The 12690-nt window shown below is 50.6% G+C and overlaps 1 long non-coding RNA gene across 4 annotated transcripts; it reads right to left on the reverse strand.

Moving 5' to 3' along the window:
- Positions 1-5588: 5588 nt before the first annotated feature.
- Positions 5589-11768, reverse strand: LOC115297883. 4 transcript variants are annotated; one of them, XR_003911524.1, is made up of 6 exons: positions 11597-11768; positions 10742-11007; positions 10175-10231; positions 9621-9736; positions 9095-9187; positions 5589-8922 (listed from the first exon to the last, which is right to left on the reverse strand). It is a non-coding gene; the product is annotated as an uncharacterized LOC115297883 (long non-coding RNA). The 4 variants fall into 4 exon arrangements; XR_003911542.1 differs by lacking the exon at positions 11597-11768 and having other exon boundaries at positions 10805-11210; XR_003911534.1 differs by lacking the exon at positions 11597-11768 and having other exon boundaries at positions 9621-9732; positions 10742-11210.
- Positions 11769-12690: the final 922 nt, after the last annotated feature.

Consider the following 12690-nt stretch of genomic DNA (forward strand, 5'->3'; position numbering starts at 1 on the left):
AATACCTCTATAAAGTAGATAGCATGATTATCATCATTTTTTTTTTTTTTTTGCAGAATATGCTCAGAGAGGTTTAGCAGCCTACCCTAAGTCATGTAGCCTAGTAATGGAGCCAAGAATCAAACTGAGGTAGTCTGTTGCCAGAGTTTGCAGTCATATACACTATGCTATTCTCTCTCTGGGGGCTATGCCTGGGCATACAGGATTTTCTGCTTGGGTGCCAGAATCACAAAAGGTCTCATATGCAGACTTTTTGGTAATATTTTTGGAAGATGCTATACATACTGCACAGGTTGAGTAACAGAATTGAAAGCAGACATTAATCATGTAATTTCAAATTCTTAACTATAGGCATATAAAATACACCACAAGTTTGGTAACCCTGCTTTTGGCATGCCTTAATTTTATAATATCCTGGAAGTCTCAAAAAATGGAAGAAAACCAAATCCCTCTAGACTTCTGGGAGGCCCTGGGATTGCATTAAATAATGTTCCTAGATGTCCCAAATGCTGTCTTGGATAGGTTTTAGTCAATAGAATGATGAGTGGTTCAGGAATTGAATAAGACAGGTTTAACGCAGTAGGGATGCAGTATGGCCTGGCAGCAAGATTATGCTCCCAACTTCTCATGCTCCGCTGTTGCTATTGATTAATTGTCCACAAGAAGATGGCAAGATGCTGAGGTAGAAGGGGAAGAGTGGAAAGACGAGAGACATTTGACATTTTCCAAATCCAAGTTTTCTAAGCGGTTGGCAGAAACCTGGGAAGGCAGTTACTATATGTGCTGGAAAAAGTCACAACCCTTTCTACTTCTTGCCTACAAGAACCTCCTCTGGGTCCTGGCTTTGCCATTGTCCAGAACATAGATGCACTGTGGCAACAGGACATAGTCAGGGTGTCAAGGACAAGAGGGAGCTCCATTAGACAAGGGAAGGGTCAACTAGAGAGACGAAAGTAAACAAAACCAACGCTGGACTCTGGCAAAGTCAATCTCCACCCAATTTCAATTTTGCCTGGAACTCCTTTGAGTCTACTTTGGATTCTGGAGTCAAGTGGGCTCACCATGTCATGTCGTCCAACATTTAATTGGGTAATTCATTGTGATTCATGGAACAGGGAAATCAGAATTCACAATTATGCTGGGTGACATGAAAGGGCTGACTTTGAATGTGGTGGCCATAGCCTAGGTCAGTAGACATTTATTATGCAAAAATCACAGGAGTTTTTGTTAAAGGCCCCAGGTGCTCCTCCCTGCCTTCCATAGGTATTAGTATAATGTCAAAGCTCAAGGAAGGAGCCAACAAGGATTCATTTGAGGTTCTTGGAATGTGCTTTTTTAATGACCTATGTCATATCTATGTGTTTGGAGCGTTGGTCTGTCTGGCAACAATGTTTTCCTCACACACAAACAATGGGAAAGTTGATGCTTCTCTGCTTTCCCAGTTTTAAATGCCTTTACAAGAAACTCCAACAACTGAATCCCACTTGCTACACTTGTATCTCTTCTAAAATAGAAATATCTCTGGGAAAGTTAAGAGACTAAGCCATTCACATTTTGGTGTGAGATGGCTTGATCTCACTGATTTTTTCCTAACACCTGTTGAACATTGAGACTATAGATGTTTTCACAGGCCTGGGAGAAGGACAGAAAGGAATAGAAATTGCTATTTATTTATTTACTTACTTACAGTACAACCCCATGGGGCAGACCGTGGGTAAGTTGTGATTAGGGGTGATGAAGGGAGTAGAAGTGTAATTAGAAAGTAAAAGTGCTCTACAAGGAAGATAAAAGGATTCCAAAGAAGAGGTGTTTGTTTGTTTGTTTGCTTTTTGGTTTTTTTGTTTGCTTGTTGTTTGTTGATCTGAATGTATGTTTGGGACTGGGCTCGTATGTAGTCTCTACAATGCATGGACTACTTGGAAATCGAACTCCAGACATCTGGATGAGTTAAATAGGGCTGAGGCTAGGGGATGAACCAGAAACATCTTTAAGCGCCTTCATTCTCTGTGAAGTCACTCTATCTATCCTCTGCCCAAAAGCCCTGAATGCACAATTGAAGCTTTTCTGCAAGTAAAACAGGACAAGCTGCTGCTAATTTAATTAGATCCAATTTGGTGGTATTTACTGAGCCTTATGTGTAAGGCACCTTCTTAACAGTGTCCCAGACCTACATGCACCCTCACTTCCTTCCTCTGAAAAATGTGACCATCAGATTCCCAGGCTATGATGAAAGCCATCAGCCTCCTCTGGCTTCATCAAAAGGGGAGGGGCTTCCAGGTGGCTCAGGGAGGGCTCAGTGAAAGCCAGTTGCTCTGGCATTTTGTTTTCTCTCTGTTTGATTCTGATGCTGACACTATACAGGTTGCTATAGAACTGCCAGAGATAAATGTAAGAGCACATTAGAGCATTTAAAGCATTATTTCAAAGAGGGAAGGGGGAGGAAGGGAAAACAGACAAGAATCTTCTTGCTGTCATGATGATTTTTACTTTTATTTTCCTGTTTCCAAAGTACCAGTAACAGGAAGTGCTTGCTTCTTTATGTCAGTGAACTCGGGGCACACAAAAAAAAGGAGGCAAAAAACAAGTTTCCCTTCTTGAAATGTGAAATGACAGGGTCTGGGCACTCTGTTAGAGTCCACGGTGTTCTACATGCGCAGTAGCTGGAAGGCAGCCCCTGGTGGGGAGGGGGGGGGTCGGTAACAGGAGAGCCAGGATGGAGGGGACGCCCTAAGGATGAGGCACCCTTGCTTCTGGCTGAAACAGGCTACTCCAAAAATGGCTCCAGAAGAAGGAAGCCCAGAGTTGGTGAAAAGACAGTAGAAAAACTTAAATTTTCTTTTTTATTAAAAAAAAATTTTTTACATTTATTTATTTATGAGAGACAGAAAGAGACAGCTCGAGCTGGGGAGGGTCAGAGAGAGAGACACACACAGAATCCGAAGCAGGGTCCAGGTTCTGAGCTAGCTGTCAGCACAGAGCCCATGCAGGGCTCGAACCCACGAACTGTGAGATCATGACCTGAGCCAAAGCCAGATACTTAACCGCCTGAGCCACCCAGGCACCCCTTAAATTTTGTTTTAAAAAGTGGTGATTGTGTACTTCACCTGCAAAGAAGAAATCTCTCTCAAAAGGAGGGGAAAATTCTGAAAGTACCCCCATCCCCAACACCGCTAAGTGCTGGGACAAACAAAATGACAGACATGCCCTGTAAATCATCTTGGGTGGGGGAGGGGTTTGAATAGAGGCAAAGAGAAAAAAGCAGAAGCCAGGCATAGTGTTAGCTGATTCCAGCAGAGGCAGTAAGCAGCAAGGGGCCTGGGCTATGGGATACATAATTGGCTAACGAATAATAAAGCCAAAATTGGATATTAACAGCAATTAGTTTCTGTAGAAGCACTAGGGAAAAGAGCTGCAGAAAACCCCATTGGGCCTTAAACCGAGGCAATCTGAAATTAAACCAGTGTCTCAATTAAATGGGAATAAATATTGCCACATCAATCTGTGTAAGTGTGAGAGGGGCTGGAGGGAGGCCCCCTGTGAAGGCCAGGTGCACTTTCCTGTATGTCGGAAGCTTTCCCTGGCATGACCTTTGCCAGGCATGCTCTTATGGTTGGGACCTGTGGTCTCTTGAGACCAGTTGGCCTCCTTTTCCTGGGGCACATGACCTTGAGACCAGGGCTCTAAGGGTTATTTCAGGGCACTGGTCTGTTAATATAAAGGAGGCTCACATCATGGACTCTGCACTATGGTGGGCCTAGGAGGCGAGGAAAAGTAGAGAATGAAGTTCTTTTTAAAGGAGAGACCCTGCCCAGGGGCAGGCCTCCTGGGAGAGGGGCAGGGGTTTGGAGGTTCACGAAGAAAGATCATTCTGCTTCTTTCAGACCAACTTCTCAGCAGTTCCATTTTCTCTAGCATAAGACTAACACAAAGGCTGAAGGTGAAATGTGTATTTTCCTTCTGAGTTGAGGGTTTTGTGTTGTTTTGGCTTCTTTAGAGAGTGCGGTGAGGGTGGGGAAGGAAGGTGTTGGGGATGATGAGGACGTATGGCTGGGTCCTGGGGGAAGGTGCCCCCTGCTCTGGCCCCATGGCCAGGTCACCGTGGTATGGGGAGTAGGAGAGGCTGGGCGCTGTAAAGGGAATCCAGGTAGGATGCACTGGGGCAGAAATAACCTCCCCTTCCAAAAAGCCTCCCTTAAAGTGCCTTCACCTGGGCGTTGGGTTGCTGGAGAGGCAGGGGAGTGGCTAAACAGTGACTCTTCGGTGGAGCACCACTCTCAGCCTCCTCCCTGGGCTGTGCCTGCCTCTCTTTCTCGCACATTCTGAGGCTTTCCGGTTTTCCAGGGTGTGGGATGAGGTCGTGGAGACTGCAGCTTCTAGGGTGGACTGGAAGGCGGCCTGGAGGAGGATGAGAGGAGACGGGTGGACGGCCCCTGGCCCTCCAAGAGCGAAGCCTGGGCCCGGGGTGCGGGGGCCTAGGCCTAAGCCAGAGGCTGGGCAAGCGCTGGAGTGCCGGGAAGGGAAGACATTCCATTCTGCCAAACTTTTGGATTGCCACATCCCATTTTTCAAAGATAAAGATGTACCCCCACCTTAGCCCTGCCCCCATTCCCACCCCGACTCGGTAATCATCTCTAACGTTGACGTCCTGTGTCCATCTGGTGTTTGAGCCAAATTGGGAAACGGAGGTAAGGAGGTGATCTCCAGAGGACAGAGGTGGGCCCTCCGGGGCTCTCTTCACCACGGGGGTCTCCATGTCTACCCGCACCTCGGATCAGTCCCAAGCTTTGGGACATGTGGGACAACCCAGGGCCTCGGGGTGGAACCTGTTCATCTTCGCCTTGCTCAATACAGAGGTCTCAGGGGCATTGGAGAAAGAAAAGCGAAAGCCTCCTGTGCGCTGGAAAGCAGGTCACTGAGAACCCCTGGGCTGTAGCCACGGGCCAGGTGGGTGGCGAGGCCTAGCCGGGTATCCCCCAGCCACCCAGGCTGGACTGCACACTCCCGCTCTCCGCAAATTACTGCCTTAAACAGCCTAGGCCAAGTAGCAAGTAGAACTTTCTGCGACAGTGCTGTCTCCTAGGTTCTAGGTCTCAATATTTGTACATGTTTAAGAAATAGGCTGGATTTTAATTTAAAATAAACCTGCTCCCACTTTAATTCTGAGAAAGCCCCTAGTGATCCTGGGGGTTTATTTGGGAAGGGCTTATGCAGCCATGACCCAGGTCCTCATTTCTGGGGAAACACCTCGTTGGACAGAAGGGAGAAGGGTCAGATAATGAGGTGACCCCTATTGAGAGCTGCTGACACTTTATTTCTGACCTGGAACATTGTTTGCTCTCAATAAGGCCTGCGTTTTTTCCAGGCCATCTAAATTTGGTGCAGGTCTCTCCAGGCCCCAGGCATCCGGGGTAAGGTGGCACATAGCAACACACACTTACGGGACTGAAGCTCCTTTGAAGTCCTTTCTCTAGGTCTACATTGGAGATGCAATGAACTATTAAATGTTTTAGTTGTTTTTCTTTTTTTATTGGAGTCAAATTGAGTAAGACTTGGCAAAAACACCCCAATGAAAGAATTATAGATGGGACTTGGAAGAAACAAATCTTTATTAGGTATCATAATTCTCATAATTGTTATTGACATATTCATCACTGTGAATCAGCCAGGCAAGCCTCAAACACATACTACCAGCTCAGCCCTCAGTCCCGGTTGACTCATGGGGTTCTAAAACCACCCACAGAGTAGATGAGGGAGGCTCCATCTGTCCTAGGGAGAGTGCTTTGCAGCTGCCCCCAGAGGGCTCCATTCTAAGGTTGGAACATGGGGGTGGGGGTATTATGTAAGTTCAGTAGAGGCAAAGAGAAAATTATTTCCCTGTGGAGACAGTATAGATTTCTGTGTGTGTGTGTGTGTGTGTGTGTGTGTGTGTGTGTGTGTGTTTAAATGCTTTCTTATGTTAGCAATGGATATACTTAGGGGAGAGAATGTATGTCTGTATGTATATATGTGCTATGTGCATACATGCGCATATGCCTATGGGGAGAGCACCCTTCTGCCCAATTATTTATTTCTCTGGCTAAGGCTCCTCGTGCAGCCACAAAAACTGTCCCTGCTCCCCACCCCTTTGGTGATAGAAATGATAGAGGAATTTACCTTAGCTTTTGTTAAAAGATCAATTTCTTTTCTGCTTAAACAGAAATCTCAGCCTGGGCCGTCGCTGGCAGAGGAAAGAAGAAAATTACCATTTTTTCCTTTGATGCATTTCTAAATCCATCTTAATGTATCTCATACCGTCACCTTGGGCAACATATGAGCTCCTATGGTCACGAGGACCATGATGATGTGTGTGGACTCATGGGGGCCGTCTTAGCATATTCAGTCAGCAAACTGGCTCAACATGTCCTGTGTTTTAAAAATCATGTATTTTTCCCTTCGCTTAAGCCACAGGATGTAATTAGAGGGGCTCAAATCGAGAGGGAGGGGATGCTGAGAAATGCCTTGGAAGAGCATAAACGTTCAGTTTTCTTACATAAATATCACGAGGCATAAATAGGCCCAGAATATAGCAGAAGGGAAGAAGCTAGGACTGACCTTCACTCAGATACCTCTATTTGGTGAACACAAAAGAGGCCTTGAAATTACACCAGGGGCAGAGTGGTGCATTCATCTCTGCCATTTGCAGCCATTAAAGCCCCACATAAAAATACATTTCATAATGAGACCTGGTGAACACAGGAAAACCCCACAGCCATGCACACAGACCCTGCAAACCTAGAACACTCCCACACCCATTAAAGCTTTCTGGAATAAGAGTTTACATAAGTAATAAAAAATATGCCCCTCCCTTCCATAGTTTATCAGCAGTGGGAAGCCGGCAGGCCTTGTCCGTGGTGCCTGTGGTTGAAGCTCTCAGGGAGAAGCGTGTTAGGTTTCCACCTAAAAGGGCCATTACTTGGGGGAGGCATCTGGAGATTGTGCTGACGCGCAGGCATATCAGTGAAGGGTACAGCCCCGTCTGATGGAGTAATGGGGAAGCAATCAGAGATGAATCTCACTATTGTGGGCGTCCATAGGGCAAAGGTTGGTCATTGGAGGCTTAAACTGTGCCCCCCAAAACCACAAGAACAGCCTTATTAGGGAGAAGGGAGGAGAGAGGCAAGGGGATTTACACTCCAAGGAGGCACTGTTTGGAGGAAGGCAGTGGTTGCCTGTACCTCTCAGGACAACCCTGGCTAAGGTTCAGGGGCCAGAGAAACTACTCTCTCTCCTGTCCTTTAGCCAAATTTGCCTTTTGGGACTTGAAGAAAAGCACCATGCCTGAAGTTTGCGTGATGAAAACTGCAGCCCTCTCTCTGCAGGGGTAAGCAGGTTGTGGCACATTTCTGCAAAGAGGGTTCTGGGAGTATCTAGATGAGGTACAGGGCGCTTAACCTGACCTAGCTGCAGATACTCCTTTAGGAAGGCAAAGAAGAACCTAAGATCTAATAATTACACAGTGATTGGCACATAGTAGGTACTTAATAAATTTTTGGGAGGAAATGTGGGTGGGGATCCAGGGTATCCTTGAATGCTAATTTGCTTAGTGTGCTAGACTGAGGCTTTGCAGAGGAAAGAATGCCTCAGTAAGTTTCACCTGAAACTCCTTTAGGCTTTGATTAACACGTCAAGAATCAAGACTAAAATCCTAAGCATTCCTTGTGGGCTTGGCCTTGCAAAGACAGGCCTCTGCCAGGAGTGGGGAAAGGGAGGCAACCGGCTTCCTGGTAGGAAGATCCAGCACTCGCCCTCCTTTCTCTGCAGGGACCTGCCTTCCCCAATTTTCTCCACCTGGAAATCTATGAGTTTAGCTCTTGCCACTATCCACTGCAGCAAGGGGGGCTCTCTAGGATCAGCTGCTGCTCTGCATCCAGTGCTGGGGAAGAAGGCCTGATTTGGGAAGCAGGTTCTAAAGAATGAGGGAAGGTTAGCCCTTTCCATTCCCTGACAGCCCCTTTCAAAACAGGCTTTCCTCAGAATCAACACTTGTGCACATTCTCTTTTTCCTTCAGTTCAGATTTAGGAAGGAATTCATCCCCTCCCCCCTTTGGTACATGTAGGTTACTGCGCCGCTCCCTTCCTCTGCATCTCCTGGATCTCTGCCGGGAACTACAATTACAGCCGCAAGGAGGAAGTGAGATGCTCCTAAGAGCCCTGGCCATGCTTTCAGACCTGATAGAGCTTATGAACCCTCCAGGAGTTTGTTCCTTCTTCCTTCTATATTCCAATGACTTCCTTAAGCTTGTCAGGTGCCCACAGCCCTACAGCAAAGAATGACAAACACCTCCCTCCTCCCTTCCAACTCACCCCCCAACCTCAAGGAGAACACAGTATATCTGTGGTCCAAGCCCTGGCACAGACTGCCAGTCTTCTGGATGCCAGATTATTTTTTAAGGGGCAAACCAAAAGCTAAGCCCAGAACAAAAACACAGCCACGGAAGGTGTCGACCCACATATAATGCACCCCGAGCCCAGCAAAAAATATGCACGCAGAAGCACTCCGTAATGCGCTCACAGGCGCACCCCCCCCCCGCTTCCGCCCCCATCGCATCTGTGCTTGCACAGATCTGTTTCTGTTACAGAATCAGCTTCTCTCCCTGAGTCTGTCTGCTTCTCTAAGCCCCTGTCTGTCACAAGCTGCACACCTCCCCACCCCAAGGGCTCCGATTCGGGGTTTGCCCAGCCAGCGGGAGCCCGAGACCCCCCCGCCCCAAGCCTCGGCGCTGAGCTGGGCGGAGGGCGCCTCCGCTCTGTGGCTCCTTCCCGGCGGGCCCTCGCAGACCGACGGTGCTCAGCCAGCCCCATTCTTGGCATTCACCGCGTGCCTTAATTGTATGGACATTTAAATCAAGGTCCGCTGTGAACACGGAGAGAGAGGCCTTTCTCCTGAGGAAGTAAAGGAAGGACAGGTGGAAGAAAGGAAGGGGGGTGGGGAGAAGATGGAATGAGAAAACAAGGAAAAATAAGTAAAAAGAAGCGCGCGTGCGTGCGCACTGACAGCGGGGAGAGGGATGGGGGTGGGGAGGCAGGGAGAACAGGACCACAGCATCCTCCCTACCGCAGCTCCCCCAATCACACAGACAATGAGATAACAGCGATGTCTTCCAAAGGCTCTTTGTTCTCCCCCATCCTTTCGGATCCAGGCTTTTTCCTGCAAAGCGGAGGGGGTGGAGGGTTGGGGGTGTGGGTGGAAGTGGGAGACGGAGGGGTGCCTCCCCCGTGTTAATTACCCCGACTCCCTTGCCCCCTTCCTCACGCCTCGCCTCCCCTGCAGCTCCAGACAATGAAGGAAAAAGAAAGAAGAAAGAAAGAAGAAAGAAAGAAAGAAAGAAAGAAGGAAAGAAAGAAAGAAAGAAAGAAAGAAAGAAAGAAAGAAAGAAAGAAAGAAAGAAAGAAAGAAAGAAAAACAACCCAACCCCACCTCGCCCCAGCACAGCAAACCCTACCCACCCATCTCTCACTCTCAGTTTAGTCCAGTAAACTGAGGGGGCCAAGAGGAGGAAGTCGAGGAGGGCACAGAAAGCGGAGGGCAGCGGGGGCTTGGCAGCGGCTGCTAGGGCAGGGCGCGCCGCCGCCGCCTTTACCTCGCTGGCTGAGTGCGGGCGCAGCCCGGCCGGGTGTGCCGCAGGGCGAACTGCCGCGCTCCGGGCCGGGATCTGGGGAGTCAGCCTTCCGAAACTCGCCTGCTGCAGTCCTCTTGCTCAGGTCCCAAGTGGTGAAGGGGAAAAAGGAAAAGAGGGGGGAAAAAAGGGAAAAAAAAAAAAACCCATAAGAGCGAGGCCCATCTGGCCCCTCATCAGCTTTGTCAAGTCTTGCATACGCTAAAATGCTAATGACCTAGATAGCTCATGCAAAATGCAGCAGGGAGGGAGGGAGGGAGGGAGGGAGGTGGGAGGGAGGAAGAGAAAGAGTGATGGGGGAGAGCGAGGGAGGAGGAGACGGAGGGGAGGGGAGGAGGGGGAGGAGGGAAGGAGGAGAGAAGGGAAAAGGGGGGGAGAAGTAGAGGGGGGCACAGAGGGGGAGAGAGAGAGAGAGAGAGAGAGAGAGAGAGAGAGAGAGAGAGAGAATATATATGTCTTCGAAACACCCCTACCACTCTCCTCACCCCACCCCATCCCAAACTGTCAACGGGCTTTACCAGGTAAAGGGTGGGCGTAGCTTTAAAAGGTCACTCGTGTCTAATGCAGCAGGATCCCTAGGTCAAAAAAGGGGGGAGGAACAGAGGATGAGAGTCCCCAAAGCCAAAGGGATAATAAGACATTATTTTAAGCCCCCTCCCTCCATGCCCTCCTCCACCTCTCCACTCTGTTTACACACAAATCCAGACGCCTCCTTAAGTGTGTGCATGGACATACCAATTTTTCATCAATTTCTCAGAGCTTCTGCCGGCAGACACCCATATTCTCCTCCCCAGTAAAACTCATCCTGTGAACCCGAAGGGGTTTAAAAAAACTCTCCCCCCCCCCAAACTCTCCTCCAGCTGGCCAGTCCCCACTCACCTACCCTCGCCCAACTCTCCGTTAGCCCCCCCCGGACAACATCTCGGATATCTACTTTTCTCTAAGCCTTCTACTTCCCAGCCTCTTTTCCAACACCTAGATCTCGGGAAGGGGAGGCAGGGAAACAGGAAAGCCAATTTAAGTCTACCTGATCTCCCACTATTCAGTTCTCTTTCCCAGAAAAATTAAGCAAAACCAAACCTTACCCCTCTTCAATAATGTCATCGTTCAAGCATGCCCAACGGATAAATACAATTCAATCCGAATACCCTCAGAGGTCCGCACACTTCATGGGCGCTCTTTGGCACTGGAGATCACTCCAGTTCCCAGGCAGCGCTCCCGCGTCCCTTCTTGCCGAGCCCAAAGTGCTTTGTCCTGGGGTCCACTCAAGGTCTTCCTCTTTTTGTTCTTTTTAAGAGACTGGTCGCAGTCCGAAGTGTTTCAGCCAACCCATCGAAAGGCAGTAGATCTACTGGAATAAAGGGATCAAGATATATACATGCTGATGAATGAGGGAGGGATGCGGACAGGCAAAAGAAGCCCACATCTAGGGAGCGGCCGCCCCGGCCCGGCCCCAATTGCTTCCTTCGCTGGGGAAGGGGCGGGTGGCGAGAAGGCTCTGGTGGTCGCTCCACCTGGCAGGAGGAAACGATAACCATGATAAGGAGCATCATGATGATGATCATGAACATGATAAAAAAATTCAGAATCTCCCTTTGGTGAACCAGAGCATGCGTGCAGGAGGGACTGCACTGCTGGCGGCAGCGGCCGGGGGGAAGGAGAGGAGCGCAGGAGGCAAAGGTTGTGGCGGCAGCACCCTCAGATGAATAATAATAACGCGCAGCGCAAGTTGCGGTTCAGCCTGAAAATCCAGCCCTCCGCGTGAACTCGCGTCGAGTGCGGATTGCAGGGGATGCGGAGGAAGGCGGGGGGGGGGGGGGGGGGGGGGGGGGGGGGGGGGGGGGGGGGGGGGGGGGGGGGGGGGGAGGGGGGGGGGGGGCGGGTAGAGAGGAAGGCAGAGAGGGACAGACAGAATTTGGAGCCTTTTAATTTATCCTTACCAAGCCCTAATCTCGTTCGCCATCCTCTTTGGGTGAGGTCGATCTCCTTTTTAAAAATTATTATTCCTTTAACGGATTATTCAGCTAAAAGAAGCCACATCTGCTGACTGTACTGAAAACAAGAGGATTAGGAGCAGGTCCACAGAACGGGGCCCGCAGCCCCCCACCCGCTCTCTGCACCAGCACACGTCATTCTCACTGCCCCCGGGTACCTCCCTCTCCTTCTTGCTCCGGGAGAGCTGTGCCAAGGAAAATGCGGATTTGGGGAAAGTGAGAAGTGGGAGCGCTCGGAAGAGCGGGAAAGCCAAGGTTGGAGGTGGCATTTCGCACCCCCACACTCACACGCGCTTCCGTTTATCCGTTTCTATCCTGGGCAAAGGGGGCGCCTTCGCGGTGCCCACAGTCGCGGCACCTGCAGTGAAGCGTGCCCTCCACCCCTAAACGTAACCCCGGCTGCACCAGTCCCTGGCAGACTCCCTTCAGCTGTCCCGGGTGTCAAACCTATACCTTAGGTATACCTCCCCCCCTCCCTTCCTCCGCCCCTGTAGCTTCGGCCCCAGGGTTGGTCCACTCCCTGTCTCTCCCACTTTGGCAAATGGAGTGGGGGGCTCAGGGCACCCTCACGCCCCGTTTCTCGTCCACAGGCTGGAGGCACCAGACAGAGGTTTCCGCGGACCGCGGCGCTGGCGAGGCCCGAGGTGGGGGTGGATGGGGGGGGGTGGCGCTGCGGCGGATGCGGTTGACATCACTGCGGAGAGCACGCGGCTGTCCGGCCGCTGCAGCGCCCCGAGCGCCTTTGCACCTCCCCTCCTTCTCTCCCTGCCAGCCTCCAGCAGTGTCTGGGCAGGACAGTGGCGGGGGTGGGGTGGGGTGGGGAGAAGGGTTGGTGGTGGTGGGGGAAGGTAGTCCCTTCCTCCCCCCTCCCCCCCCTGCAGTCAAGGTGAATGTGAAGGAGAGCGGGAGCGCGTGCCCGCGCCTCTGGGTACGTGCGCGCGCCCCTCCCGGCTCCCCTCCTCGCGGTTGCTCCCCCCCCACCCCCACTGCCGCCTCCGCGCCCTCCAGTCCGCTAGCGCCCGCCGGGGCCAGATGGACTC

This window comes from Suricata suricatta, chromosome 1 (genome assembly GCF_006229205.1).
Source record: "Suricata suricatta isolate VVHF042 chromosome 1, meerkat_22Aug2017_6uvM2_HiC, whole genome shotgun sequence".
In the NCBI taxonomy this organism is placed as follows: domain Eukaryota; kingdom Metazoa; phylum Chordata; class Mammalia; order Carnivora; family Herpestidae; genus Suricata; species Suricata suricatta.